Consider the following 26,856-nt stretch of genomic DNA (forward strand, 5'->3'; position numbering starts at 1 on the left):
CGTTTTGTTTTTTTACTTCAAAATAAGATATGTGCAGTGTGCATAGGAATTTGTTCATAGTTTGTTTGTTTTTTTAAACTATAGTCCGGCCCTCCAACTGTCTGAGGGACAGTGAACTGGCCCCCTGTTTAAAAAGTTTGAGGACCGGGCGGCGCCTGTAGCTCAGTGAGTAGGGCGCCAGCCCCATATGCCGAGGGTGGTGGGTTCAAACCCAGCCCCGGCCAAACTGCAACCAAAAATAGCCGGGCGTTGTGGCGGGCGCCTGTAGTCCCAGCTGCTCGGGAGGCTGAGGCAAGAGAATTGCGTAAGCCCAGGAGTTAAGAGGTTGCTGTGAGCTGTGTGACGCCACGGCACTCTACCTGAGGGCAGTACAGTGAGACTCGGTCTCTACAAAAAAAAAAAAAAAAGTTTGAGGACCTCTGAAGCGATTCTCAGCCTCCCAAGTAGCTGGGACTACAGGCGCCCACCACAACACCCAGCTATTTTTTTTGTTGTTGTTGTTGCAGTTGTCATTGTTGTTTAGCAGGCCCTGGCCGGGTTTGAACCCCCCAGTCCCCGTGTATGTGGCTGGCGCCATAACCACTGCACTACGGGCACCTAGAGATCCCTTTTATATGGAGCCTAGTGGTTGGGCAAATTCCACAGCTTGCCCAGAAGGTCAGGGTCCTTTAGCTCAACTTCTCAGGGGCGTGAGCTAACCAGATCCTTTGTGTCTTTAAAGGTCTTAGGAGGAGAGGAGAAGGTAAAAGAGGAGAGGGAGAGGGAGGAAGGGAAAGAGTTCCTGTGTGGCTGTGTTAGGCATCCTGGGCAGCTGTGTTAGGCCTCCCAACGGGCCAGGACGGTGGCTCACGCTTGTAATCCTAACACTCTGGGGCCCCTAGTGAGTGGATTGCTTGAGTTTAGAAGTTTAAGACTGGCCTCAGCCAGAGTGAGACCCCATCTCTACTTAAAAGAAAGAAAAGAAAAGAACTAACCGAGCATTATAGCGGGCACCTGTACTCGAGAGGCTCAGGCAGGAGGATAGCTTGAGCCTAGGAGTTTGAGGTTGCTGTGAGCTATGATTTCACAGCACTCTACCCAAGGCAACTGAGTGAGACTCTGTCTCAAAAAGAACAAAAAAGAAAAGAAAAAGGAAGCTAGAAGAATTGCTAAAAAACGTTTAGGTTCAATTCGTACAATTTTTCCAAAAAAAAACTTGACGTTGACCAAAAAAAAAAAAAAAAAAGGAAGGACGAACCAGGCTCAGATTACAGAACTCACTTAGAAACACTGTGAAACATTCTGGACCCAAAACAGCAAGGAGTGTCTTCTTTGGGTACTAACTGGCATTAACTGCTCTGTTTAATAAATGGACTCCACTCTGCAGTTTAATTAAAAAATGTAAACCAAAACAGGAAATTACAGATACGACTAACTTGGTGGTCTTAGCTGAACATTTTGAGAAGACTCTGAAGCAATGTTTTTCAACCTTTTTTGCTCACATCACACTGGAACCTATTGTTAAACTTCTGTGGCACAGTTAAATTACATTGATCAAAAAAAAAGAGAAAAAGAGTAAAAAGAGTGACTCACACGGGTAATACCAGCACTCTGGGTGGCCAAGGCAGGTGCATTGCCTGAGCTCACAGATTGGAGACCAGCCTGAGCAAGAGCAGGACCCATCTCTAAAAACAGCCGAGCCCAAGAGTTTGAGGTTGCACCACAGCACTCTACCGAGGGTGACAAAGTGAGACTCTGTCTCAAACAAACAAACAAAAAAAAACACACTCTTAAACATGGAGAAACAAGCGTTAAAATAAGTGGGGAATCTTGTACAATCCCATTATCAGCACCACCTTATCTACCATAAACATCACTTTAATAAACCAACAAATCCCTTGGAGTAAAAAAGATTGCTTCTGTGGTGGGGGTTTTAATTAAGTTCAAGTTTTCCTATCTGAACCAAATGACTTTGGGTTCGTCTTCAGAAAAACATAGCCTTTTACCATGTGATACTGCTCCAGTAAATTTGCTAGGGCAAGACCTATTTTTTTTTTTTTTTTTTTTTTTTGTGGTTTTTGGCCAGGGCTAGGTTTGAACCTGCCACCTCCAGCATATGGGACCGGCGCCCTACTCCTTGAGCCACAGGCGCCACCCGGCAAGACCTACTTTCAAAGATGAAAGGGCATATAAAATTCTCCTCTGGAACAGAAATAATCTGAGTCTCTTGACTGTCCTGAACCAGAACTGTTAAGCTCTCCACAAGGTAGAAATTGATAAGAAACTAAGGCCTGTCATACCCCTGACATTTCTGAAATACCTGAGTGTATATGGGCCTCTCCTCAAGTGATCTAGGAAGGATTAAAAGTGTGGAATCTATAAAAGTCCAAATTAGACCATTCTACACCTTTGCCTGTATTATCCCAATATCCACTAAAACCTGAAGCAATTCAAGGCCTCTTGCCAATTGTGGAAGATTTAATTATACAAGGACTTAATAATTCTGTGAACTAGTCCTAGAAACATTCCAATCCCATCAGAAAAAAGACTTGTTCAAGATTTATAGGCAATTAGTAGAATTGTAATACCAAGATTTCCTGTGGTCCCAAATCCTTAAAACTTTATTATCTAACGTACCTGCTGATTCAAAGTGGTTCACAGTAATAAACCCTTGCTCAGCCTTCTTTAGAATTCCAGTTCAGAAAGAGAGTCAGTTATCTGTTCACTTTTACTTAGAAAAATCAGTAGGACAAAGAAAAAAAAAAAAGAAAGAAAAATCAGTTGGACACCTGGACTGCAATGCCATAAGGGTTTATTACTGCAGCCCCTTTGTATTTCTCCCATCATTACATCAGGCTCTAGCCTATAGTTCCCTCTAAATTCTAGGGTTTTTTTTCTTCTATTAAAAATTTATCAGGCGGCGCCCGTGGCTCAGTCGGTAAGGCGCTGGCCCCATATACCGAGGGTGGCAGGTTCAAACCCGGCCCCGGCTGAACTGCAACCAAAAAATAGCTGGGCGTGGTGGCGGGCGCCTGTAGTTCCAGCTACTCGGGAGGCTGAGGCAAGAGAATCACTTAAGCCCAGGAGTTGGAGGTTGCTGTGAGCTGTGTGATGCCATGGCACTCTACTGAGGGCGATAGAGTGAGACTCTGTCTCCACAAAAAAAAAAAAAAAATTTATCTCCTCTTTTTTTATTTATTATTTTTTTTTATTGTTGGGGATTCATTGAGGGTACCATAAGCCAGTTTACACTGATTGCATTTGGTAGGTAAAATCCCTCTTGCAATCGTGTCTTGCTTTTTTTTTTTGAGACAGAGTCTCTGGTTTGAGTGCCATGACGTCAACATACCTCACAGCAACCTCAAACTCTTGGGTTCTAGTGATCCTCCTGCCTCAGCCTCCTGAGTAGCTGGGACTACCGGCATCTGCCAGGATAACCAGCTAGTTCTTCTATTTTTAGCAGAGACCAGGTTTCACTCTTGCTCATGCTGATCTCAAACTTCTGAGCTCAAGCAATTCACCTATCTTGACGTCCCAGTGCTAGGATTACAGGTGCAAGCCTCTGTGCCCAGAGACATTCTCCTCTTATTCAGTAGTGGATGACCTGTTATGTCCTCTTGCTGAGCAGGAATGTCCAGCCTTTTTACTTTTCTGCCACACGTTGGAAGAATAAAAGTTGTCTTGGAGCCACACACTAAAAACAAAAACACTAAGGGAGGCTGAGATAAGCAAAAAAAGGGGAAAAAAGGTGCGTGCTTACTTTTTGAGTATCTGGCACCACAGATAAGCAAAACAGACCTCAAATAATCTACATGTGGCCCTCAGACCCCAGGATGGACACCCCTGCTAGAGTGTTCTAAAATGGCTCAGTTTACCTTTTACAGCAACATAAAAGTTACAAGGCTTTGATGGAAAAACTTCAGTTTTCAAGAGAAAAAATCATGTCCACTATTTGGGACATGACTGGACTGCTGAAGGGATTTCCCTCATACCCAAGAGAATATAAACTATTCAAAATTTTCCTCAACCCAAAACTGAAAGACCATTAAGAGGCTTTCTTAGATTTGCAGGATTGCACATCCTGGGACCTAAATTTTTCTTTAAAAGCTTCACCCTTGTATGAACTTACCAGAACGCAGTTTCAGAGTCTTTACCTTGGGAAGACGGTCATGAAATTGGCCTTACAGCAGCCTCCAGCTTTATGACTTCTAAACCTTTCACCTTGTTCATTCCCGAATGCATAACAATCCACCAGTAAGAGTTCTTACCCCAAAACACGGGGAAAACAGAGGCCTGGTGTATATTATAGCCTGCAGTTAGCCCCAGCAGCTAAGGCGCATACTAATTGTTCAAAAGCAGGAGCAGCAGCATCCAAGTGGGTAGAAGCTTCATCTGAGCGGGTTTTAAGAAATGAACCTAATTTGAAGTCCCACTTACAGAGGAAAGTCTATGAACTTCCCATCACACTTGGCAGTTTTCAGTAAGTAGACTTAACATCTTACGAAATTCTTCTCCTGCCTCCTTCTAATCTCCACCTAAAATGGTACAATCCACTTGACCCTGCTATTCTACTACCTCTGCCTGTGTATGAGTGTCAGAAATAGTGGTCCGCAGCCGGTGCAGGCCAGCGCTGTAACCCTAACACTCTGGGAGGCCTAAGCAGGAGGATTCTTGAGCTCAGGATTTGGACACCAGCCTGAGCAAGAGTGAGACTCCCATCTCTACTAAAAATAGAAAAATTAGCTGGGTGAGGTGGTGCCTATAGTCCCAGCTACTTGGGAGGCTGAGGTGGGAGGATCACTCAAGCCCAGGAGTTTGAGGTTGCAGTGAGCTATTATGACACTACTGCACACCAGTCCAGGTGACAGAGTGAGACCTTGGTTTAAACACACACACACAATTAATGGAACATCGTGCAGCTTTATATCTTTTTGCTAAGCTGGGGGCTTATGTTTAGTAGGGAACTCTATCTCTCTCCTGAATTTGTAACTACACAAAGTTTAATTTTAAAAAGTGGCTGACGCTGCTATTTTCTTAGACACTGCCACCAAATGCATTGAGGAAATCTCTCAAGAGATAGAGACACATGATATGGTTTTGTTTTGTTTTTTTGAGACAGACCCTCAAGCTCTCACCCTGGGTAGAGTGCTGTGCCATCACAGCTCACAGCAACCTCCAACTCCTGGGCTCAAGCAATTCTCCTGCCTCTGCCTCCCAAGTGGCTGGGACTACGGACGCCCGCCACAACACCCGGCTATTTTTTGGTTGCAGCCGTCACTGTTGTTTGGCGGGCCCAGGCTGGATTCGAACCCGCCAGCTCAGGCGTATGTGGTTGGCGCCTTAGCTGCTTGAGCCACAGGCGCCGAGCCGACATGATACGTTTATGGAAGCGACTAACAGTTGGTTTGCAGGTACCCTAAGTGGTGGATGACAAGCTTGGATTTTCCAAAGTTTTCTAATCTTTACATTTTTTCCAGTGTGTTTCCAGACTACTATGACATGTGTTACAGGGCTAACAACAAAAATGGATACCTTGTGCTCGCTTCAGCAGCACACATATTGAAATTGGAATGACAGAGCAGATTAGCATGGCCCCTGCACAAGGATGACACTCAGACTCCTGAAGTGTTCCATATTTTTAGTTTATATACCTAAAAAAAAAAAAAAAAAAAACAGGGCGGCGCCTATGGCTCAGTCGGTAAGGCGCCGGCCCCATATACCGAGGGTGGCGGGTTCAAACCCAGCTCCGGCTGAACTGCAACCAAAAAAAAAATAGCCAGGCATTGTGGTGGACGCCTGTAGTCCCAGCTACTCGGGAGGCTGAGGCAAGAGAATCGCTTAAGCCCAGGAGTTGGAGGTTGCTGTGAGCTGTGTGATGCCAGGGCACTCTACCAAGGGCTATAAAGTGAGACTCTATCTCTAAAAAAAAAAAAAAAAAAAAGATACCTCTTTAAAACAGGCCATTTTACAGGAAAGTATGGTCTTTCTTCATCATCACACCCTAAACAAAGATTATGACCAATTAGACTCAATTGCTGTTGAACTGCCCCTATTGCCTGAACTTTCCCTTATTTGATTTGGTTTGGTTTGTTTCATAAGAACTCTTGTTAAGAGGTAAACTTTGGTTTTTTAATATTACCTTCTTGACAGTCATCATAAAACCTCCTTGGCATACTGCACCCTCTCAAGTCCCAAACGTTTCATATGCAGCCCTCCACTGAGCATTGAATGCTATCTCTTCAACTAGATCAGCAAGAACATAAAAAGTTATTCAACTAGTGTGACATCATGACTTGTGAACTCCATACAAGACCAGACATGACTTGTGAATTGCATAGTGATACCAAATAAGTCATTTATGATGATGGCAGAAAGTGGGATTGATGCCCAAAGTTTTAGTCAATTTCTCAAAATTGAGAAGCTTGCCAAAAGGGGAGAATTGTTAAATCAAACTAAGCTTGACCTGAGAAAGCCTTCGTACTAGCATGCTTGAGTTCTTACAAGCTACAACCTAACTTAATACATAGACAAACTGAAAACCTAACTAGTAATGTGCCTCTGTAACAACGGCTGAGTCTCAGCCAACCACAGCTGCCATGCTTCAACCAATCGCAGGCGGCCAGCAGTTCAAACCATCATCAAACAAGGCAAATGCCGAGCCCCAGCTGCTTCTGGACTCATTTCCATTTTCTGTATGTCACTTTCCTTTTCATGTCCATAAATGTTATCAAACCATGCCACACCCCTCTGTCCTAAATCTGTCCTGGTTCTGGGGACCGCCAAATTCATGAATCTTTTATTTGTCCTTTTCTTGCTCACTTAAACTCTTAATTTATCTAAAGTTTTTCTTTTCTTTTCTTTCCTTTTCGTTTTTTTTTTTTTTTTTTTTTTGAGACAGAGTCTCACTTTGTCACCTTCGGTAGAGTGTTTTGGTATCACACAGATCACAGCAACCTCAAACTCTTGGACTTAAGCAATTCTCTTGCCTCAGCCTCCCGAGTAGCTGCAACTACAGGTGCCTGCCACAACGCCCAGCTATTTTTTGTTGTTGTAGTTGTCATTGTTGTTAGGCAGGCCCTTGCCTGATTTGAACGCGCCAGCCCCAGAGGCATGTGGCTGGCTTCCTAGCCGCTGAGCTACAGACACTGAGCCCATGGAGTTCTGTTTTTATGTATGTATATATGTATGTATGTATTTCAGAGACAGGGCCTCACTATGTTGCCCAGGCTGGCCTTGAACCCCTGGCTTCAAGCAATCTTCCCACCTCAGGCTCCCCAGTAGCTGGGACTCTAACAATCACCACTGTGCCAGACTTGGAATCCTGTATTTTTATTTGCTAAATTGTACAAGTCCACATGGGGCAGAAGTTGAGGCAGGGGTTGCAAGAGCTTGGCTAGAGGATGCATCATCACACCATCAAGGTCATCACACCATCAACGCCATCACACCATCAAGGCCATCACACCATCAAGGTGCACACCCTGAGGTTCTGGATAATCTTTGTGCCTGTTCCCAGCATAGCCTATCACATAAAGGGCATCATTAGTCAGGAAAGATCTACAAACAGCATTACGGACAATAAACTAGGCTCACCTAGTTGTCCTTCATAAAGCAGCTCAAGGCTGAGCATGGTGATTCATGCCTGTAATTCTAGCACTTTAGGAGGCTGAGGTGGGTAGATTGCTCAGGAATTTGAGACCAGCCTGAGCAAGAGGGAGACCCTGTCTCTACTAAAAATAGAAAAACTGGCCAGGCATTATGGCGGGCACCTGTAGTCCCAGCTACTCAGGAGGCTAAAGCAAGAGGATCACTTGAATCCAAGAGTTTAAGGTTGCTGTGAGCTGTGATGCTGCAACACTCTACCCAGGCCACAGAGTGAAACTCTGTCTCCACGCCCCTCTCCCCCAAAAAAGCAGCTCAAATGTCACATCTTCTTTGATTTTTTATTTTTTTTGACAGAGCCTCACTCTGTTGCCTTAGGCTAGAGTGCCACGGTTCAGCCTAGCTCACAGCAACCTCAAACTCCTGGGCTCAAGCCATCCAAAACTACAGGGGCCCACCATGACACCCAGCTAATTTTTCTATTTTTGGTAGAGACGGGGTCTTGCTCTTGCTCAGGCTGGTCTCAAACTCCTGAGCTCAAGGGATCCACCCACCTTGGCCTCCCCGAGTACTAGAATTATAGGTGTGAGCCACGGTGCCCAGCCTTCTGTGGTGCTTAGTAAACTCTGCCTGGAGCCAAACAGACAGGTCTTCACCTTGTGTTCTCTAAAGCTCGGTGTGCGTGCTGGGAAGCCCCGGCCATCTAAAGTCTGCAGTGTTCACAGACCTCTGAGGTGGCTGCTCTGCAGTTCTTTGAGTTCTGTGTGTACAAAGGCTCTCACTTTGCTAATCTTCACAGCCACAGTGGCCCCAGAAACAGTCTGCAGAGGCTCTACAAATGTGTGTTCAATGAACAAGTGAAAAAATGAATGCCTGCTCCCACTTAGAATAAGCAAGGCCCAGAAAAATTAAATTTGAGAAAAGTTTTCAATTAGCAATAATCGCACCTCGGATAAACCTCATTGGCTACAATACTGCCACTGTGCAAAGCTAGAGAAAAATTAAATTTGATCCAATTCAACTCCATAACCATTTTTTCTATTTTAATGGGTTTAGCATGAACAAGGAAAACGTATGATGCTTCCGAAGTTGGAATGGGGCTGGTTGCAGTGCTCATGCCTATAATCCTAGTATTCTGGGAGGCCAAGGTGGGTGGATCCCTTGAGCTCAGGAGTTTATGACCAAACTGAGCAAGAGCAAGATGCCTCATCTCTACTAAAAATAAAAAAAACTAGCTTGGCGTCTCAGAGGGTGCCTATAGTCCTGGCTACTCAGAAGGCTGAGACAGAAGGATCCCTTGAGCCCAAGAGTTTAAGGTTGTTGTGAGTTATGATGCCACAGCACTCTATCCGGGATGATAAAGTGAGATTCTGTCTCCAAAAAAAAAGAAGTTGGAATAGGAGACCTTGACGCACAGCGACTGACAGAGAGGCCTGGTATAAAGGACATCCAACACCACTCTCTCCAGCCTGGGGCCAATGTGGCCTGGAGGCTAACAGGCTTCCCTCCTCCCCCAGCTGCTGCATTTCAAGGTGGTGGAAAAAGCCTTGGACAGAGAAGCTCTAGGTTCCATTCGGACTTTTTGATCATGGACAAGTCACTTGTCTCAGTTTTCTCCTCTGTGAACTTCCAGGGATGATCTAACCTAAGCAGTCTCAAAATCGTCGTGAGCTCATTTCTCTGTTCATTTGCCAATCAGCACTTGTTGAGGTCTTTCTGTGAAAATCTCTGGGGATAGGCCTGGTGAGGTGTCCCATGCTTATAATCCCAGCACTCTGAGAGGCTGAGGAAGGTAAATTGCCTGAGCTCAGGAGTTCAAGACCAGCTGAGCAACAGCAATACCCCATCTCTAAAAATAGCCAGGCGTGATGGCAGGTCCCTGTAATTCCAGCTACTTGAGAGGGTGAGGCAAGAGGATCACTTGAGCCCAAGAGTTTGAGGTTGTTGGGAGCTGTGACATCACGGCACTCTACCCAGGGCACCAAAAACAAGAACAAAATCTCTGGGGATAAAAAACAAGACCTGGAAAGACAGAGAAGCAAAAATTATAATAAACCAAAGTGTGGCTGGTACTATGCTAATAAAAGCAATGGCCACCATTATTCTGCATTCATATTCACCTTATACAAGGCACAGTTCCAATGCCCACTGCCACTTTGTGAAGGTGTGTCACTTTAATGCTGACTTAGGGAAGTAAATAAGTCATCATAGGCAGTGCAAAGAAGGGCATAAGAAAAGTTTCTTAAAGCCTATTTAACTATGACAAAATCCAGAACCCTAAAAGTAATTTAATTAATAATAGGAATTAAATATAGGGCTTACTATGTTCTATATAGAAGACCATTGCAAATATTTCAAATATGCTAAGCATTTAATCCACACGGGAAACTTACGAAGTTGGTACTACTGTGCCCATTTTACAGATGAGGAAAGTGAAGCACAGAGAGGTAAATTTCCATTGTCACACAGCCTACTGACCAACCTGGACAGTAGGCCAACCTGGACAGCCTGGCTACAGGGCCTGCACTCTGATCCATCCTGCTGCGCTGTCAAAGCCAGGGGTAAATGACAATTGGAAGAGAAAAGCATTTGAACCTCTTCTCACAAACAGCTAACTTTGCTAATATGGTAAGAGTACCTCCTAAGAAAAAGGTCAACAACCCAGTGGAAAAATAAGCAAAGCATATGAATAGATGGTCGATAAAATCAAATACATAACAAGAAAAATGCAGATTTTTTAACCCTACTGATCCCTTCTCACCTACCAGATCAGCAAAAAACTCAATAGTTTGGGGGCAGTGCCTGTGGCTCAGTGGGTAGGGTGCCGGCCCCATATACCAAGGGTGGTGGGTTGCCCCATATACCAAGGATGGTGGGTTCGAACCTGGCCCCAGCCAAACTGCAACAAAAAAACAGCTGTGCATTGTGGCAGGCACCTCTAGTCCCAGCTACTCGGGAGGCTGAGGCAAGAGAATTGCCTATGTCCGGGAGTTAGAGGTTGCTGTGAGCTGTGATGCCACAGCACTCTACTGAGGGCAATAAAGTGAGACTGTCTCTAAAAAAATAATTAAATAAAATGAAAAAAACTAAAAAGTTTGACAAATACTCTTTGTGGGACTCTGAGGAAATGGCCTCACATACAGGGCTAATGGGAATACAAATCAAAACAAGATGTATGGAGGTCAATTTAAAGTTACACCTTTGACCTAGCAATTCTACATCCTGAAACTATTCTATAGATAACTCTCATGTGCAAAATGCCCTTAAGGTAAGGCTGGTCATCACAGCCTTATCTGTGATAGCAAAGTCCTGGAAACATCTAAATGCCCATCAATTGGGACTGGATGAATAAATTTGATACATCCAAATATCGCAATACCTTGCACTGTAAAAAGAAGAGGAAAGGAACATATTTTGTATTGACTTATGTAGGCATAAAAAAATGCTTTGGGACAAGATAGGAAATGGGTAGAAGGGGCGGCAAGATAAGAGAAAAAAATATCCTCATATACCTTTTGCATTTGTTAAGGCTCAAAGCACATCTGTGTGTTACTTAGTTTAAAAATGTGACAAAGAAATTTTTTTTTTTTTTTTGTAGAGACAGAGTCTCACTTTACCGCCCTCGGTAGTGTGCCATGATGTCACAGGACTCACAGCAATCTCCAGCTCTTGGGCTTCCGCGATTCTCCTACCTCAGCCTCCCAAGCAGCTGGGACTACAGGCACCCGCCACAACGCCCAGCTATTTTTTTGTTGCAGTTCAGCCGGGGCTGGGTTTGAACCCGCCACCCTCAATATATGGAGCCGGTGCCCCACTCACTGAGCCACAGGTGCCACCCAGTGACAAAGAAATTTAAAAAGAAAAAGGCTATTTAAAGGATTGGTCGTTTTAGGACTCCCTGGTTCCAAGATGACAATTCAATGTTCCTGTAATGAGACAGATTCTTGCATCAGGGTTAAAAAAAAAAAAAAAAAAGGGACTTCAGAGATGCCGGAAAGGACAGGGACGGGCTCTCATTCAGACTCACTTACACAGGTCCCAACACCTTTCCCCATTACGCTCTGGGGTCTCATTCAAAGCTAACACTCAAGCACCAGTGACATCTGGTAACATGGGTAACTGTGGGCAACCAGCTTTTCTCATGGTTGTCATAGCAACAGTGATGAGCCTACGGTTGGATTTTCACTGGGAAATAATTATCATCCTTTGTGGTGGATCCTCCACATGTGCAGTTATTTACATCAATGAGGTTTATGAATGAGCCTCAATTAGATGCAATTTCAGTTGAACTGTTAAGAGAGGCTGTGAATTGATTCCGATTTGCTAATCCTCCCATCAAGCCTGGTGAATTGTACGCCTGGTGCAATTCAGGGATGGGGTGCCACTTATACTGCAGCCATCAGAAGCCACTGGATGGCCAAAGACCTGCCAGGTTCCAACCCAAGATGGGCAGAGAAGAGTCAGGGACTCTTCCCTCCCACATCCCCCCACATCCCACCTCTGAACCCCAGAGGTATTAAGTGCACACTAGAACCCCTTTGACTGCACACATTCATTCAATGCTTACAAACCAGTTGCCCATCAGCGTGTACCAAAGTGGGCTAGATACCAGGACCATGAAGAAAACCCCAGTTCTTGCCCTGGACCAGCATTCTCACAGTGTGGTCCCCAGACCAGCAGCAGCAGCATCCACTGGGAATTTGTTAAGAAATGGAATTCTCAGGCTCCACCTCACAGCTACTGAATCAGAAACTCTGGAGTGGGTTTCAATAAGCCCCCAGGTGCTGCTGATGTTCCCTAGAGGAGGTGAGAACCACTGCCCAGAAGAGTTTGTAATACAGCCAGTATGAGCAAGCAATGATAATGCAGTGGGTGAAGGAGGCCACCCAAGTGGCCACGACAGGAGCCGTGCACGCCCTGACCTGTGAGAGTCACACCTCCTCTGGCCTCTGAGAAATAGCTGAGCAGGGCATGTGGAGCATGGAAGAGCATTCTAGCATTTGAGAAAGAAAAGAGGTAAAGCCAAGAATAAGAGCAATTATAAAGTGCTCAGAAAACTTAGAGTTGTGAGGAAGCCGGAGCCGTGACCATGAAGGCATGGGAGTGTGAGGAGCTGAAAACAGAGAGCTGAAACAGGGACTGGATATTAAAAATGATCAATGCTTCATTTTAAGAACAAGGAGGAGTAATGGAGAAGGAGCTACAGACATGTTAGCCACTACTAGTGACATCCAGAGTCGTCCCAGCTCCATTGATTATATACGGGAATTTCCAAGCAGTTTTTTTCAGGAACCAGGAACATAATGAGTATGTTACATTTTTATTAAATTGAAATATTTGAACCAGGAAAATTATTTGTCACAAATGCATATGATTCACTTACCCGCCCTCGGTGGGTCATGGTGTTGATGTGCCAGAGTGATTTCACAGTCACCTGAGAGAGAGGAGGAAGAATGATCTGGTAATCTCACAGCTTTGAATGGGGTGAAACCTAGCCAAATGACAAGCAGATATGTACTGCGCAGGCACCAAGGAGACCATAATACAAATGACAGCAATTAACACAAACAGTTACGTTAGTAACCAACACACATTCATTCTCTAGGAAGGCCTATCCATCACCCCTGCAGGAGACACTGGCCTCTATGGATCCAGACATAAGCATTTATTAAGACAAGGCTATCAAGGGCGGCACCTGTGACTCAGTGAGTAGGGCGCCGGTTCCATATACTGAGGGTGGTGGGTTCAAACCCAGCCCCAGCCAACCTGCAACAAAAAAAATAGCCAGGCATTGTGGCGGGCGCCTGTAGTCCCAGCTGCTCAGGAGGCTAAGGCAAGAGAATCACGTAAGCCCAAGAGCTGGAGGTTGCTGTGAGCCGTGTGACGCCACGGCACTCTACCAAGGGCAGTAAAGTGAGACTCTATCTCTACAAAAAAAAAAGGACAAGGCTATCAAAATCATCCTAAAGCGATTTTCCTTGCTACTATACCTAGCTTAGCAGGAACAAAAACCCAGAAGCCTGCACTTGAGCAGCTGCTGAAAGGAACTGTGTATAAAGTCAAAGTTTTGTTCTTAAATTCATTATGATGGGGCATTTTCAGGTCAATCTCTGAATACCGAAACAGATCTGATCACTACTTTGTGGATAAGATTCAGTTATTTAAAAATCCCTGGGATGGTCAAAGAATCAGACCAATGGTTAATCTTTACTGAGAGTAAAAAAAAATTAACCAACGAAGTTTAATTTAGATTTTTCCTTGCTGACTTAACATAATATTTATTTGTGGATGACAAAGCATCCTTCTCTGTATAAGATCTGGAGGAAATTAATCACTTCTCCCTCGGGGCAGGTTATTTGCATTCTTTTCAACATTCTTTAAAAATAGAAAACACGGGGGCGGCACCTGTGGCTCAGTTGGTAAGGCGCCGGCCCCATATACCGAGGGTGGCAGGTTCAAACCCGCCCCGGCTGAACTGCAACCAAAAAATAGCCGGGTGTTGTGGCAGGCGCCTGTAGTCCCAGCTACTGAGGAGGCTGAGGCAAGAGAATTGCTTAAGCAATTCTCTCTTAAGGAGTTGGAGGTTGCTGTGAGCTGTGTGATGCCATGGCACTCTACCAAGGGCCATAAAGTGAAACTCTTGTCTCTACAAAAAATATATATATATATGAAAGATAAAAAAGAATATACAGAAAACAGCACATCCTTCAGTCCCCTCCCCTGAAGGCAACTTCTGGCAACCATGCAAATCAGGTATGTCCGTACCTATGCCTGTTTCCATATCAGTGTAGGTCAGTGTTTTTCAACCATTTTTATCTCACTTATGGCACCCTTGAACCTATAGTTAAACTTGCAGGGAACACTTAGGATCGCCTGAGCTCAGGAGTTCAAGACCAGCCTGAGCAAGAGCAAGACCCCATCTCTACTAAAAATAAAGTAATTAGCTGGGTGTTGTGGCAGGCACCTGTAGGCCCAGCTACTCAGGAGGCTGAGGCAAGAGAATCGCCCGAACCCAAGAGTTTGAGGTTGCTGTGAGCTATCACACTACGGCACTCCAGCAAGGGCGAAAGAGTGAGACTATGTCTAAAAAAAAAAAGATAAAACAAAAAATATATTTACTGTGCTTTGAACTTCTTTCAAAACTATTTTTTTTTCTTTGAGACACAGAATTGCTCTGTTGCCCTGGGTTGAATGCCATGGTGCTCACTTGAGCTCTTGAGCTCAAGCTACCCTCTTTTTGTTGCTGTTGTTGCTGTTGTTGTTGAGACAGAGTCCCACCCTATGTCCTGAGTAGAGTGCAGTGGCATCATAGCTCACTGCGACCTCAGACTCGGGCTGTGGGCATCGGGCTGCCTCAGCCTCCAGAAGCCACTAGGATTACAGGTGATCGCTGCAGCACCCAACTGGGTTTTTCACTTTTTCCATGAGTTGCAGTCCCTTGCTCAGACAAGTCTCAAACTCCTGAGCTCAAGCAATGCTCCCACCTCATCCTCCCACGGTGCTGGGATTATAGGCGTGAGCCACGGTGCTCAGCTGGGTCTTTCTTTCCTTCTTTCCTTTTTTTTTGAAGACAGAGTCTCACTTTGTCGCCCTTGGTAGAATGCCATAGTGTCATAGCTCACAGCAACCTCAAACTCTTGGGCTCAAGCAGTTCTCTTGCCTCAGCCTCCCAAGCAGCTGGGATTACAGGCACCCACCACAACACCTGGCTATTCTTAGAGATGAGATCTCACTCTGGCTCAGACTGGTCTGGAACCTGTGAGCTCCAGCAATCCACTCACCTCATCCTCCCATAGTATTAGGATTACAGGCGTGAGTCACCAAGCCCAGCCTCAGTTGTTGTTTTTTTGTTTTGTTTTGTTTTGTTTTTTATGAGTCAAGGTCTCTCTCTCTCACTTGGACAACTCTCAAACACCTGAGTTCAAGCAATCCTCTTCCCTTAGCCTCCCAAGTAGCCGGGACTACAGGCACCCACCACAAGGCCCAGCTAGTTTTTCTATTTTCTTTAGTAGAGTCAGGGTCTCACTCTTGCTCAGGTTGGTCTTGAACTCCTGAGCTCAAGCAATCCACCTGCCTCAGCCTCCCCAAATGCTAGGATTACAGGTGTGAGCCACCATGTCCTGCTTTGGAAAATAATTTAATTAACAATCTTTAAAATTTTTCATGGCACAGCTAAGATCCTCTCACAACACACCAGTTGAAAATCACTGGTGTAGTGCTCGCTTCGGCAGCACATATACTAAAATTGGAACGATACAGAGAAGATTAGCATGGCCCCTGCGCAAGTATGACACGCAAATTCGTGAAGCGTTCCATATTTAAAAAAAAAAAAAAAAAGAAAATCACTGGTGTAGGTGGACAGGGCCACTTCTTTATCACTGTTACACAGTGTTCTACTGTATGGTGCCTACTTTATTTAATTGATCCCCTACACTGGGACTTTATTTTTTTTTTTGAGACAGAGTCTCACTATATCACCCTTCATAGAGTGCCGTAGCATCACAGCTCACAGCAACCTCAAACAGCTGGGCTTAAGCAATTCTTTCAGATACCCACCAAAATGCCCAGCTATTTGTTGTTGTTGTTGTTGTCACTGTTGTTTAGCAGCCCCCGGCCAGGTTTGAACCTGCCAGCCCGTCTACAGCCATACCACCCTGAACACGCCCGATCTCGTCTGAACCCGCCAGCCCTGGTGCATGTGAACAGTGCCCTAACCACTGAACCATGGGCGCCGAGCCTACACTGGGACATTCAGATGTCTTCCAATATTTTGCTAGTATAGACAATGCTGAGATTAAATGTTCAAACAAAAATCTATCATCTGTCTGAATGGATAAACATAGCATGGTGTATACATACAATGAAATATTATTCAGCCTTGAAAAGAAAGGAAATTCTGGCACATGCTACAACATGAATAAGACTTAAGGATCATGCTAAGTGAAATAAGCTAGTCACAAAAGGATAAATGTGACCTGATCGACTCATATGAATTACCATTCTGTGGTTTGAATACCTCCTCCAAAACTCCTATTGAAACTTCATCCCCAGTGTACGGAAAGGTGGGGCCTTTAGGAGGTGGGTAAACCATGAGGGCTCTGTCCTCATGAATGAATTAATGGGTTATTGTGGGTGAGAACTGGTGGATTTTTGAGAAGAGGGAGAGAGACCTGACCTAGCACATTAACCTGCCCAGCCCCCTCACCATGTGTCTGCACCACCTCAGGACTCTTCAGAGAGTCTCTGCCAGCAGGAAGGCTCTTACAGGATGTACCCACCAACCTTGAACTTCCCAGCCTCCATAACTGTAAGAAATAAATTTTTTTCTTCATAAATTTCAGCTGGGCAAAGTGGCTCACACCTGTAATCCCAGCACTCTGGGAGGCCGAGGCAGGTGGATTTCTTGAGCTCAGAAGTTCGAGACCAGCCTGAGCAACAGTGAGACCCTGTCTCTAAAAATAGTCCAGCATTGCAGCAGGCACCTATAGTCCCAGCTACTTGAGAGGCTGAGGCAATAAGATCACTTGAGCCCAGGAGTTTGAGATTGCTGACACATGGTACTCCTAGCCTGGGCAAGAAAGTGAGGCTCTGCCTCAAAGAAAAAAAAAATTACCTAGGTTCAGGTATTCTGTAATCAGCAACAGAAAACAGACTAAGACCACAAGTAGCCAATTCATAGAGGCAAAAAGCGGTTGCCAGGACCAGGAGGAGAGGGCATTCCAAATGGTCCTTAATGGATTCAGAGTTTCCAGTTAGGTGATGAAAAACTTCTGGAAGTGGATAGTGGTGATGGTTGCACAACATTATGAATGTATTTAATGCCACTTCACTGTACACTTAAAAATGGTTAAAGTGGTCAATTTCGTCATGTGCATTTCACCACATTTTTTTTAAACCCCATAGTCTGTATCCTTATTTATTCATTCACACATTTGTTCAATCATTCACAGAACTATGTGTGACAGAGTTACACAGAGATTTATGGAAGGGTTAAGAAAGACAAAAAGGAATTAAATGGGCAAAGAAATGACATGAGGACATTAAAATCCAGGATGTGAAAAACCAAATACTGAACCAGAGAGAAGACGATGGAGAAGTGAGCCAGGGCCTCAGGTACCTTGCTAAAGAGAGGAGATTTTATTCTGTAAGACACCAAGAGCAAGTACAAATCTGTGTTAAGTGTGGAAACTGGACCGCAGGGAGCCAAGCAGAGTGCCAGGAGGAGAGGAAAGAGGCACATAGCCCTGACAGAAATGAAAAGGGCCTCCACCAGGGTCACAAACGCACACGCCTGGCCAGGCCAGCCGCAGGCATTTCCAAAAATGTTAAGCACACAGATGCATTCACTTTTGCCTCTGTGCTGATGGCTGCCCAAGGGCTGGATGAGCCAGGAGACACAGGCTAAAGCAGAAAAGGAACCTCGCTGTCCTGCTTTCCTCCACAGGGGGATGAGTAACAGGGAGGCTACGTAAATCATAACCTGTTCAGAAAAGGACAGAAAGAGGGAAATGGACTGCTGTGAATTAGGGCACAATTCATGGCTCTCCAAGTGCCATCCCTGATCAGCAGCATCCGCATCACAAGGGGAGCTTCTTAGAAATGCACATTCTCAGGCTGCCCATCAACCCTACTGAATCAGAAACTCTGGAGGGGGGCCCAGGAATCTATATTTTAACAAGCACAGGTGATTCTGATGCAAGTTTGTTTGTTTGTTTGTTTGTTTGGACAGAGTTCTCAAGCTGTCGCCCTGGGTAGAATGCTATGGTGCCATAGCTCATAGCATCCTCCAACTCTTGGGCTCAAGCAATCCTCTTGCCTCAGTTTTTCTATTTTTTTTACTAGAGATGGGAGTCTCAATTTTGCTCAGGCTAGTCTGAACTCGTGACTCAGGAAATCCACCCACCTTGGTCTCCCAGAGTGCTAGGATTACAAGTGTGAGCCACCATGCCAGGCCTTGATGCAAGTTTAAATTTAAAACCACTTTTCTATAATAGAATTCACAGCGTCTTTTAAATAGCATGCTCCCTGTTCCTCTACCCAACTGACCTATTGAAACTGATGCTCAGACTCCTTTTAATTTACTCTTTGTGAAAAATATCAAATTTACCTCCTCACAAAAAAGACAACATTTGTCTTTCATGAAATTGTCACAAATTTATAAAGCAAATCACATCTTTTTTGTGCATTTTATGTATATTCTATATTGTTTTATGAAAACAGTCAAGGTGTCTGGCATACATGTAATTATTTTTTACCTTAGATCTCAAATGCACTTTAAGAAGACTTAAAAAGTTTAACTTATAGAAGATCGGGAAGGGTCTTGGAGGCCAGAGCTTTCTAGGGTACAAAGTTAAAAAGGAAACACACACCAAGAGAAACCATCTGTGAGCCACACAGCAATACTGTGTGTCCAGTTGGCTGGGGATCCTTCAAGATGAGTAGACTGGCTGATCCTCTCCTGTAGTATAACCAAGAACACGGACATTTTACTGAAAATCTAAGAACAACATGCTTTCCTCCCGCTTTACAAAATAGATTTACTGTCATTGAGGAGTTTTGTTCTGGCCTTCTGCAACCACTACAAGAATTTCAGGTTTCTTATCGGTACATTTCATGTAATAAATGGCAGAAGGAGTGTGATACAGAGAGAAAACAAAACAAAACCAGAGACACTTATCGGGTGTTGAATCCGGGGCTCCTCATTAGCTCATAACCTTGGGAAGGCAGATTACACTCCCCTTGCTCATGTATCAAGTAGGCAGTGTTGTAAAGTGCCTAATACAATACCTGAAACATGATGAACACTCAACAGATCGCTATTACGCATGTATTGACTCTCCTGTCACTGCCAGGAGTACAGTGACAGATCTGCAATCACTGAAAACGAACCCAATGGTATAATAACACGAGTCACCACTAGATGGCAATAATGGTGCTAAGAAGTAATTGGTTATTAAGATCCGTTCTTCGCAGAACCAAGTGTAACTTCTGTCACCCCATATTTACTCATTCTTTCATTCCACAAATATTCACTCCGTGCCTACCACATGCCAGGCACCACAGTAGGCAGTTAGAATACAAGGCCCAGAGAAGAAAGACACAGTCCCTGCCCACATAGACATTATGGTCTAGGCAGGGAAATGGAGGGAAAAAAAATCACACCAGTAAGAAAGACATAACTCCATAGGGCGCATGCATAAGGCAAGAACCACTCTGATCAGGGAAGAAGAAAGTGAAGAAGAGATAAGACAAAGCTGAAAGAGCCAAGAAGCAAGAAAGAAGTCGGTAGGGCGGCGCCTGTGGCTCAGTGAGTAGGGCGCCCGCCCCATATGCCGAGGGTGGCGGGTTCGGACCCAGCCCCGGCCAAACTGCAACAGAAAAATAGCCAGGCGTTGTGGGTGCCTGTAGTCCCAGCTGCTCGGGAGGCTGAGGCAGGAGAATCGCGGAAGCCCAAGAGTTAGAGGTTGCTGTGAGCCTTGTGATGCCACAGCACTCTACCCGAGGGCAGTACAGTGAGACTCTGTCCCTACAAAAAAAAAAAAAGAAAGAAAGAAAAGAAAGAAGTCGGTAGATGAGGAGTGGGAAGGGAGTCTCAGGCTGGAGGAGGAGAACAGGTGGGGGCTGCTCCTGGGGGCCTGCAGAGCCTTGCTCTTGCTGGGAATTTCAGTCTTGACCCAAAGAGCAGCAGGAGGCCACTGAAGGGTCCTAAATCCTACATGGGGGCTCGGCAACCATACTCAGTGATTAGGGCACCAGCCACATACACCAGGCCTGGCAGGTTCAAACCAAACAATGATAATTACAACAAAAATACAGCCAGGCGCCTGTAGTCGCAGCTACTTGGGAGGCTGAGGCAAGAGAATCACTTAAGCCCAGGAGTTTGAGGTTGCTGTGAGCTGTGACAGCACAGCACTCTACCTAGGGCAACATAGTGAGAGTCCATCTCAAAACAAACAAACAAAAAAATCCTATGTGGGAAGAGATCTGGGGACAAGATCAGATTTGCATTTGACCAAGTCATTCTGGGGAGGACTTGTCCAGCAAAGAACTCAGGAACCTGACTGAAGCTTTGCTTCAAGGAGAGAGTCCATGGTACAGGACAGGGACGTGCCAGAGTGGCTCCCAAGTGTCTGGCTCAGTCAGAATGGCAGGTGGAAGGTGGCGTCACCCACTGGGTAAGGGAAATTAGAAAGAGAGAGGGGTCTTCAGTGGCGCTGTGTGGAGGAGAAGGAAAGTCACAAGCTCATCTGCAGACATGCTGCCTTGAGGGGCTTTGATATCTTTTTTTTTTTTTTTTGTAGAGACAGAGTCTCACTGTACCGCCCTCGGGTAGAGTGCCGTGGCATCACACGGCTCATAGCAACCTCTCTAATTCTTGGGCTTACGCGGTTCTCTTGCCTCAGCCTCCCCAGCAGCTGGGACTACAGGCGCCTGCCACAACGCCCGGCTATTTTTTTGTTGCAGTTTGGCCGGGGCTGGGTTTGAACCCGCCACCCTCGGCATATGGGGCTGGCGCCCTACTCACTGAGCCACAGGCGCCGCCCGGGCTTTGATATCTTAGTAGATATGTTCAGAAGACAGAGAAACATTTGAGTCTAGAGTTCAAAGATAAAACTGTTGCAAGCTGAGTCAGGGTGACCAAGTGAAGATAGGAAAAAGAAGCAAGGCCCCCTAGATGAAAACTCACAGCTTGGGTACTAGAAATCACCAAAGGTACGCTGAAAGTCCGCCTCAGAAACCTAACAAGAGACAGAGTACAGGATAGAAATAAGGGAGGATTTCAAGAGAATCGAACCCAAACTGGCAGAGAATATCATTAAAAGCAGCAGTTTCCTCCTCAGCAAATTGCTCATAGTACCAAGCTCACTCTTAGAGAAGAGGGCTGTCTCCTTTCAACAGCCTCCCCCCCAAAACACTGTAGAAGTCACACACCTGAGAGCTGCCATTTGAGACACCTCATCGCACACACAGCCTACAGTTTAGATGCTGTGGGAGAGAGGTGCTTGACTTAGCAGCAGGTCAGCTGCTCTGAAGCATGGTTCTTAACATTTGAGAGAGACTTCTCTTAACCACTGTCAGGGGTACAAACCGCCACTGTTCCAACAGTGAAAACAGTCAGGAGAGGTAGTGGATACGCACAGACCTAGGCTCACGGCCCAGTTTCTCCATTATACACTGTGAGAACCTTTAGCAATTATTTACCTCTCTAAACTCAAGTTCCCCTCACTTTAAAATACAGTTGTTCTGCAACTAACTTTCACATAAATACTAATAAAAAATGAGAGAGAGGGGGGCGGTATCTGTGGCATAGGGCGCTGGTCCCATGTACCAAGGTTGGCGGGTTCAAGCCCAGCCCCAAACTGCAGCACAAAGATAGTGGGGCGTTGTGGCAGGGCACCTGTGGTCCCAGCTACTCAGGAGGCTGAGACAGGAGGGTTGCCTAGGCCCGGGAGTTGGAGGTTGCTGTGAGCTGTGACATCACAGCACTCTACCAAGGGCGATACAGTGAGACTCTGTCTCTATTAGAAAAAAAAAAAGTGAGAGAGAGAGGAAAAATGAGCAAATGTGGCAAAATGTAAACAGTCGGTGAGTCTCGCTGATACAAATGTTTATTATGCTATTCTTATAATTTTCAATAGGTTTGAAGTTTTTCTTAAAAGATGTATTATGGGGCTCGGCACCTGTGGCTCAAGCGGCTAAGGCACCAGCCACATACACCTGAGCTGGCTGGTGGGTTCAAATCCAGCCTGGGCCGGCCAAACAACAATGACAGCTGCAACCAAAAAATAGCCAGGCATTGTGGCAGGTGCCTATAATCCCAGCTGCTTGGGAGGCAGAGGCAGGAGAATCGCTTGAGCCCAAGAGTTGGAGGTTGCTGTGAGCTGTGATGCCACGGCACTCTACCCAGGGCAACAGCCTGAGGCTCTGTCTCAAAAAAAAAAAAAAAAAAAAGATGTATTATGGGCGTATGAACTACAAATATCTGAAGGGGAGACTAGGAGGTGTGAGTATAGAGCAAATAAGATTGGTCATTAGTTGCCAATCATTAAAGTTGGACACATGGAGGTTTATTACATTATTTTCTACTTTTGCATATTTGACAGTTTTTTCATAACAAGAAGTTTTTAAAAACAGAGTTCCGGTACGGAACATGACACATGAAATATGAGCACGCAGCTGATGGTTTAGTGAAGTCCTTGCCGCAGTCTCTTCCCACTTGCCTCTCTGCCCCAAGGTGGGGGTGAAAGGGTGCCCCACAGTACCCTTTCTCTGTAGATTTACTACAAGATATAAGCCTTTAAAATTTTTTATCTTTAGGGCGGCGTCCGTGGCTCAGTGAGTAGGGCACCAGTCCCATATGCCAAGGGTGGCGGTTTCGAACCCAGCCCCGGCCAAACTGCAACAAAAAAATAGCCAGTTGTTGTGGCGGGCACCTGTAGTCCCAGCTACTCAGGAGGCTGAGGCAAGAGAATCACTGAAGCCCAAGAGCTGGAGGTTGCTGTGAGCTGTGACGCCACAGCACTCTACCGAGGGCAACGAAGTAAGACTCTGTCTCTAAAAAAATCAAAATAAAATAGGCTGAGCACCTGTAGCTCAGTGAGTAAGTAGGACATTAGCGGCCACATACACAGAGGCTGGCAAGTTCTAGCCCAGCCCAGTCCTGCTGAAACAATAATGACAACCGCAACAAAAAAAAATAGCCAGGCATTGTGGCGGGTGCCTGTAGGTCAGTGGTTACGGCGTCACCACAAACACCAGGGCTGGCAGGTTCAAACCTGGCCAGGGCCTGCTAAACAAGAATGACAACTACAACAAAAAATATCCAGTCAGTGTGGCGGATACCTACTACTTGGGAGGCTGAGGCAAGAGAATCACTTAAGCCTAAGAGTTTGAGGTTGCTTTGAGCTGTGACACCACAGCACTCTACTGAGAGTGACATAGTAAGACTCTGTCTTTAAAAAAAAGAAGGCTGTGGTGGTGTGTTGGTCTCCATGAGGGAAAGCCTTTGTTTGTACTGTTTATCTATTCCTTTGTGTAAATACTTCTGCCATGGCCAACTGCAAGCTACCAATGTGACATTAATGAAAGAGAAGTTGGGAAGAGATGTGTATCATACTGACCAACCAAGTCCAGCACACCACTTAGCTAAAAACAAACAAACAACAACAACAACAAAAAACCTCTCAATCTACAGTCCCAAGAGCTGGACAACGTAGCTTTTAGCAGATCACTACACAGAGTCAATTTCTAAATTTATTTAAAACACAACCAGGTGTAAAGGAACATGCCTGTAATCTTAGCACTTTGGGAGGCCAAAACAGGTGGATTGCTTAAGATCAGGAGTTTAAGATCAGCCTGAGCAAAAGAGAGACCCCATCTCTACTAAAAATTAAAAAATTATTGGGCATTGTGGCAGGCACCTGTAGTCCCAGCTACTGGGGAGGCTGAGGCAGGAGGACTACTTAGACACAGGAATTTGAGGTTGCTGTGAGCTGGGCTGATGACACTACACTTTAGCCTGGGCAACAGAGCAAGACTCCGTCTCAAAAAAAAAAAAATTTTTTTTTAAATAGTCACAATCTTTACAATCTCTTCCAGCAATCAGATTCTAGATACAAAACAAACATTAGTATTGTTCTCTGTGTGGCATAAATTTTTATTTCTACATCTCTTTTGAATTTTTTTCTTTCACAATAGTTATCTTTTTATTTGTTTAAAGTTAAGATTTATCTAATATTGACTGTGTGCCAATAGATGTTCCAGATAAGGTACATACATTGATGCAATTCAACCTCACAACAAGCTTATGGGGCAAGTACTTTTTAAAAATCTGTTTTACAGATGAGCTAAGTGAACTGAAACCCTGAGAGGTTAACACCCCGTAAGTCATCCAGCCTTGAATTGCCTTTCACCCAGCCTTGAATTGCCTTTGCAATTCCCTTCAGAAAGGCAGAATAAATAAATACCATTCTCCCAACCCAGGAAGTCCTTCACATTTCAGATACAGATTCTGTATAAAAATATAAAACATTATGTATACATATTTATACACATTTATGATGTATGGTTATTCTGTAGTTGTTGTAATGAAAATAAGAACTATTTTATGCATCATACAAGGTACCACGTAGAGACTGCAGTTAGACATAGTCATTGTTCAAAGGTAGGAACTACATTACAAAGAAATAATTTTTATTATTAATTCCTCAAATTTATACAACATTTTATGTTTAAAACAGTTTTTCATGTGTAGTCAACAGAGGACATGGAGTCTAGAACCAGTGAGACATGAATTCAAATTCTGCTTTCAGTTCTAACGCTGTCCTGAGTATAGTTTTTTGTTTTTGTTGTTTGTTTTTCTTTTTTCTTTTTTTTTTTTGCAGTTTTTGGCCAGGGCCGGGTTTGAACCTGCCACCTCCGGTATATGGGGCCGGCACCCTACTCCTTTCAGCCACAGGCGCCGCCCCTGAGTATAGTTTTTAACTTGTTTGATTTTACTTGGGATAAGTACAAGATCCATATGGTTCAGATACAAAAGGTTCAAAGACTTACAGAAGAATAAAAGCTTCCCAACTGGGCGTCTAGCAACCTATGTCCCCCTCCCTGGAGGTATAGCAACGTTAACCCGTTTGTGATACCCTTCCCGAGATACTTTGTGTAGATATCACGCCGCAAGCGAATGGCACAAACTATATAATCTTGTACCATTACTCATGGAAAGTTACAGATTCCTTTCCCGTAAGAGGGCAGTGGGGGAGGATTACAAAAGAGAATTATGCAAAATGGAATTATCCCTCAATAAAGGCAGGTTCCCTTTAGGGGTCTTTAACCTGCCGCAGGATCTCAGAATGCTTGTTAATTACAGCCCGTAGGGTCCCACCCACCACCACCCCCAAAGGTTCCAATTGAGGAGATCTGGGGTAGTCCCAGAATTTGCATTTCCCGAGCTGTCTGCAGGTGCAGATGCTTCTGGCCAGAGGGCCTTCTGACCAGCTCAAGGTATCGAAGGAAACTGCGATAGCCTAGATTCCAGAGCGGGCGCTGCCATTTAAGTTACTCTCGGAGCTTCAGCTTACGCGCAAACAGGACAACGCTCACGTCACAGGCTGTTGCGAAGGTTAAGTGAGATAAAGCAAGTCCTTGTGCCTTGCTCGGGACAAACACCCAAGAAGGGAACGCTGGCTTGCAGTTGTGAAAGAGAAAGGTCAGCCGGCAAGGGCCAGGTCCCCGAGAAGCAGAGACTGGGGGAGAACACGCGGTCCCCAGGGCTGCGCCCTCCTCTCCCATCACCCCCCTGCACGACACCCCCCACTCCCCCCTGTTGTCCTCGCAGCGGTTAGTGTGCTAAGAGCTCAGGGCAGAATCCAGGTCTAAGAACTCAGGTGGGGGTCATCAGATTCCAAAGTCCCGAAGTACTTAAGTGTCTTGTACCAAAAACTGGTTAGGTGTTTAATTTCAAAGTTTAGTGTGTGCAAAGAGGCAGGTGACTCTCTGGGCCTCGTGGAACCAAAACAAGAAACGTTCCATAGCCGGGCGTTGTGGTGGGCGCCTGTAGTCCCAGCTACTCGGGAGGCTGAGGCAAAAAGAGAATCGCTTAAGCCCAGGAGCTGGAGGTTGCTGTGAGCTGTGTGAGGCCACCGCACTCTACCCAGGGCCATAAAGTGAGACTCTGTCTCTACAAAAAAAAAAAAAAAAAAGAAAAGAAAAGAAAAGAAACGTTCCAGCATAAAACTGCTCAAGGTACGCCCCGCCTCTGGGGCGCGCTGCTGCGCTCGGGACTAACAGCGGAACGAGGACGTGCGGCGGACAGGGAAGGAAATGGCGGAGGAGGGCGGACGAGCAGGGCGCGGCCGCACCCCCGAAGCACGCCGCCAGGGGGCAGCCGCGCGCCTGTGTCCCTCAGCCGGCTGGAACCGGTCTAGCCGGAAGTTGGGGCGGTGGTCTCGTTTCCGCAGCCGCGCGCCACGTGGCCGGCCAGGAAAGACGGGCGAAAACAACAAGATGGCGGCAGGGGGTGGGACTCCGCAGGCGCCCCAGGGGCCGCGCGTCCCCTTAGAGGGCGGTGTTCGAGGGGCTGGGCCAACTGAGCTGAGTCTGCGCGGGAGCATCGCCCTTTGTCCAACCTTGGAGGCTGCGTGACCAAACACGGTCTGGGGCGGAGACGGCCGCGCCCTCCGGCTGGTCGGAGCCCGCAGGCCCAGGCTTTACACTGGGGTCACCGCCCCGCATTCCCGCAGAGCCGCTGGCCTGATCCCCGGTCCGGCCCGTTTCTTT

At 45.6% G+C, this 26,856-nt stretch overlaps 2 non-coding genes and 1 pseudogene across 2 annotated transcripts; 2 read left to right on the forward strand and 1 right to left on the reverse strand.

Moving 5' to 3' along the window:
* The first annotated feature begins 5,514 nt into the window (after positions 1-5,514).
* On the forward strand, positions 5,515-5,619 carry LOC128580044 (U6 spliceosomal RNA). Its single transcript, XR_008378405.1, has one exon. It is a non-coding gene; the product is annotated as a U6 spliceosomal RNA (small nuclear RNA).
* A 2,805-nt stretch (positions 5,620-8,424) lies between these two features.
* LOC128579935 (uncharacterized) lies at positions 8,425-8,573 on the reverse strand (annotated as a pseudogene).
* Positions 8,574-15,796: 7,223 nt separating this feature from the next.
* On the forward strand, positions 15,797-15,903 carry LOC128579989 (U6 spliceosomal RNA). The gene has a single exon (XR_008378354.1). It is a non-coding gene; the product is annotated as a U6 spliceosomal RNA (small nuclear RNA).
* The last annotated feature ends 10,953 nt before the right edge of the window (positions 15,904-26,856 follow it).

This window comes from Nycticebus coucang, chromosome 2, assembly GCF_027406575.1.
Source record: "Nycticebus coucang isolate mNycCou1 chromosome 2, mNycCou1.pri, whole genome shotgun sequence".
Taxonomy (NCBI): Eukaryota; Metazoa; Chordata; class Mammalia; order Primates; family Lorisidae; genus Nycticebus; species Nycticebus coucang.